This window comes from Pteropus medius, unplaced genomic scaffold, assembly GCF_902729225.1.
Source record: "Pteropus medius unplaced genomic scaffold, Ma_sr-lr_union100, whole genome shotgun sequence".
Classification (NCBI taxonomy): domain Eukaryota; kingdom Metazoa; phylum Chordata; class Mammalia; order Chiroptera; family Pteropodidae; genus Pteropus; species Pteropus medius.
In genome coordinates this window covers 115,927-120,799 of record NW_024354569.1, presented here as the reverse complement: position 1 = coordinate 120,799, position 4,873 = coordinate 115,927, and the positions used below count along the sequence as shown (strand labels likewise).

General features: G+C 34.0%; 1 pseudogene; it reads right to left on the bottom strand.

Moving 5' to 3' along the window:
- Positions 1-201: 201 nt before the first annotated feature.
- Positions 202-1,179, bottom strand: LOC120596704 (olfactory receptor 4A15-like; annotated as a pseudogene).
- Between the last annotated feature and the right edge of the window lie 3,694 nt (positions 1,180-4,873).

The following is a 4,873-nucleotide window of genomic DNA, read 5'->3' as shown; positions in this document are numbered from 1 at the left end:
ATGATTATCTATATAAGAGATTAAATCTATGCGTTTCTCTTTTTCTCAAAGAGCTCTAACATATCCCACTTAGATAAAGATTAATACATATGGCCATTTCAGAGTAATGAGGCTAAATAACTCAAAGGAAATGATTTTTAAATGTAATCACTGATAGTGAAATTGCTCCTTGATTCACTGAAAAAAAAAATATCATGTTTGTCACGAAGGATGCAGCCCTCTTCCAGCTGAGACCACATATTTACTGCAAAGCCTCCTCATGGCATTTTTCATTTCTGCATTTCTCAGTGTGTAGATTAAGGGGTTCAACATAGGAATAATGAAAGTTAAAACTACAGTCACGAATTTATCTGAGGGAAAGGTGAAATTAGGCCTTGCATACAGGAAGATACAAGGAACAAAGAATAAAATGACCACAGCACATGTGTAGAAGGCTTTGTGTTTCCCTTCCAAACCATGAGTCTTAAGGGAGAATAATATGACCCCATAGGAAACTAGGAGAATGAAGAAGACGACAGTGCAAATTGCCCCTCCATTAGCTACCGTAGAAAGTCTAATGAGGTAGGTGTTGATGCAAGCAAGTTTCAATAACGGGTATGTGTCACATGCGAAGTTGTCAGTGACATCGGGGCCACAGAAAGGGAGCTGATAAATAAAGAGAAATTGAGTCAGTACAATGAAAAAACCTCCAGTCCAGGCCACGAGCAGCATGAGAACACATACCCACCGATTCATGATGATCAAATAATGAAGACGTTTACATACAGGTCATAAGCCATCACCACCAGAAGAATGACTTCAGCACCAGCAAAGAAATGATCTATGAAGGCTTGAGTCATACAAGCATGGAAGGAAATAGTCTTTTTCTCATAGAGCAAGTCTACAATCATTTGGGGAGCAAAGGCAGTATAATAAACAGCATCTATTTCAGCATCTAGCAGAAAAAAGTACATGGGGGAACCTATTGACTGGCGTCCATCATGGTCACCATGATAAGCAGAATGCCCAGTATCTTCACAATGTAGATGAGTAAGAACACAACAGTATTTTTTGTGCCTCAGAGCTTTGCATGAGCCCCAGAAAAATGAACTCAGTCACATTGTCCCTATTTTCCATGTGCTTTTCTGCACGTGTAGAACTCAGGTGTCAGAGGCTGCAAACAAAAATGCCAATAATGAATTTGAGAGGATTGCAAGCTTTACGTCAAAAATGTGATGTCTTATTCAATGATGTTTGTTCTATAAGGCCTCACATATCATAACTCTTTAGAAAATGAGATATTGGAATCTCATTCACAATTACTCCTTTTACTTTCACAGATTTTTTGCTTCAAATACAATGATGAGACCTCAGTATTCTAACTGGGAGGCATATGTGAGTTCGCATACTTGTGAGATGATTTATAGCACAATAGAAAAGTTGCTTTCTCCCGACTATCTCTCACAAAAACTATTTTTTACAGTATGTATCAAATCTTGTTTTCTTGAATGATTTCTGGCTTACTGAGAGCCACCATGAAAACAATCTCATCTCTAATAGCTTTATTTATATTTTTAAATAAAATAATATCTAGTGTAGGAGCATAAAATTATAGGCTACATAAACGTTAGCTGACTTTCTGAGTTACTTTACTATGAGCACCAAAAACTGAGGAATAAGGCACCCACAACAACGAAAGAACCAGGCACAATAGGAGTATTCATTAAATGCTTATTAAACTTCATTCAATTAAACTGAATTTTAACCCACATAAGAGAGCATCTGAGCAGAAATAAATATATTAAATTCTTCCCAGCCAAAAAAGTACAATGAAAGCAATATTTTGTTTGAGAATACACAAGTACACACAAACACACAAACAGAATTAAAAATGAAGCAGAAAAAATTTTGAGATCTTAAGAAATATAATCTGCTCATCTGATTTTTTAAAAATGAAAAAATTAGGTGAATTTTAAAGAAATATCACGTTTTACAAGTCAATTTCTTTAGCGTAAAGGAAAAATGCCACCTCTAAAATGTGAATGTGATTGAACAGACTTTGGGGACAAATATAGAAAACTGTCAGAGAGTTGCCTATCTCATATATTGACTTATTGACAAAACCCTGGCTAGACTCACTAAAGAAAAAAGAGAAAGAACACAAATAAACAAAATCAGGGATGAAAGAGAGGAAGTTACAACAGACACTGCAGAAATATGAAAGATCATATAAGAATACTATGAAAATGTATATAAACACCAAAGTTAATAACCTAGAAGAAATGGACCAGTACTTAGAAAAATATAATCTTCCTAGACTGAATCAAGAAGAACTGGAAAATCTAAATAGATCGATCAGCAGTATGGAAATTGAAGCAATTATCAAAAACCTACCAAAAAGTAAATGTCCAGGACCAGATGTCTTCACCAGTGAATTCTACCAAACATTCTAAGAAGATTTAATACCTACTCTCATCAAATTCTTCCAAAAAATCAAAGAGGAGGCAATACTTCTCAACTCATTTTATGAGGCCAATATTACTCTGATAGCAAAACCTAGTGAAGATAACACACAAAAAAACAAAACTACAAACCAATATTTCTCCTGAACACAAATGCAAAAATGCTAAATAAGATACTAATGAACCGAATACAGCAACATATTAAAAATATTATACACCACGATCAAGAGAGCTTAATCCCAGAGGCACTGGGATGGTTCAATATATGCATATCAATTAATGTGATACACCACATAAACAAATTAAAAAATAAGAATCATAAAGGCTCTATGATCATAAAGGCTCTATGACAGTGCTGCCTGAGAAAAGAGACAAAATAAAACAATATTGCTTCTTTATCCTAAAGGATGTGGTATATACTTATGCCAAGAGCTTCACTTAGGCAGAATGAACGAATCAGTGAATCAAATGTAGAGGTCAGAAAGACCCTCATCACTCTTATACCTGTTACATATACTAACCCATTTAAGGTATTCTTGATTCAGGTACTTGGAATTTTGAATTAATATGTTTAGATGCTTTTGTGCCCACAGAGGAATGCTTCTACCAATGAACACAGTCATTGTTCCATTAAATTTTAAATGGAAACTGTCCATAGTTATGTTGGGCTCCCCATGCTGATGAAACAGGCAGAAAGATCCCTTGACCGAGTTGAACACTTGATCCTAATTAACACAAGGAAATTCGGTTTCTGCATACAAAGTAAGGCATGGAAGATGACGTCTGAACCCTCCTTCTAGTGCCATGCTGAGTAGAGAGCAATGAGAAACTGAGGCAAACTAATAAAATAGAACCATTATAGATTTGAGTCCTATGGTAATGAAGTTTTGAATCACCCAACTGTGTGAAAACGCAGCCCAGCAAAAACACTGGAAGAAAGTAAAAGGAATACAAAATTAGTGGTTCAAAAGTCATGAGTATTAAATTTGGTCACATGACAAATTTTAGACTAAAGTGGATGTTTTATTTTATGTAATCATTTCATCAATACTTTCAGTTCTTTTTCTTTTCTTTCTGACTGCTACTTCAAATGAAGAGGATTGGTGGTTCAATTTAGATTTGAAGTAGAAGTATGTCTCAGTTCAAATCAATTGGTGCTATGGAAGCTAAAGGAACTTTGAAGGTTTCCTGTGTTGGAGATACAGTTTTATTCCTGTCTAATGTCAACAGTGTATAGTGGCAAAAAGGATTGACCGTCATGGATGTGCTGTATCTGCTCCTACAAATGCAACTCTTATCTTTTCCACATTATTCTGGACCCTAAAAAGCTGATCCCCTTGGTTGTTTCAACCAAGCAAATTGGTCCTTTAGCTGTCGGTTAGGTTCAGCCCATGGGAGAAAATAACAAAAGATCAGAGAATGAAAAAAAAAAAAAAAGACATTTAGGTCCTAATTCATCTGTCATGTTCCCTCATGGGCCATGGATTAGAAACGGCTGTGTCCCTCTGATCAAGCCACCGACAACAGAAGGTTAGTACCTTCTGTTCTCTGTTACAATAATTACCATGTTCTGAAAAAGAAAAAGAACTCCTCCTTTTGCCCCTTCATAATTAGGGCAGTAAATACTTCCCACTGTTGCAAGTACTGGATACTTCACCATTTCTTTAATCTGCTAATCTTGTAAACTCTCTAAATATTCAGTTGTTCCTCTGAACACTAATATCACTTCCTTCTAGGACAGTGACATGCAGGTGAAGATAATAATCTTTAGTGAATACTTTTTTAATGGAGAAATATCACAAGCATCCCCATTAAAGCAAATATTAAGTCAAGGTTTCTTCTCATCACAGTTATTATCTCATGTTTTACTCTGTTAAATAACATAATAATACAAGAAAGAGAAATATGAAATATTAGTAAGCAGATATTAGAAAGGAAAATCATTAAGATGATATCATCATTATTCAGCAATAATCCAAAAGAATTAATTGAATCTATCATATTAAATAAGAGAGGTCAGTAAAGTGACTGGATTGAATAAACTCATAAATATTTATTACTAACTTTCTTGAATATTGGCCATAATTATTTAGAAAATACAATATGAAAAAGACATTTTTCATTAATATATCCAAATTAAAAACATATGGAAATTCACTCAAAAAAAGTGAAAAACCTATATGACGAAAATATACATCTGATCTATTATTGAATTGTAAATGAAACCTATATCATTTTATTAACCATTGTCACCTAAATAAATTTAAATAAATAAAAAATAAGAAAAAGAAAAAGAAAACAGAATTGCTGTAGAATCTAAAAGACCTGAATAAATACAGATATATTTTGACCTCCTATATAGAATTATTCAACGTGATCAAGATGTGACTTCTTTTCCAAATTAATTTGACATTTAATATATTGTAAGAAAA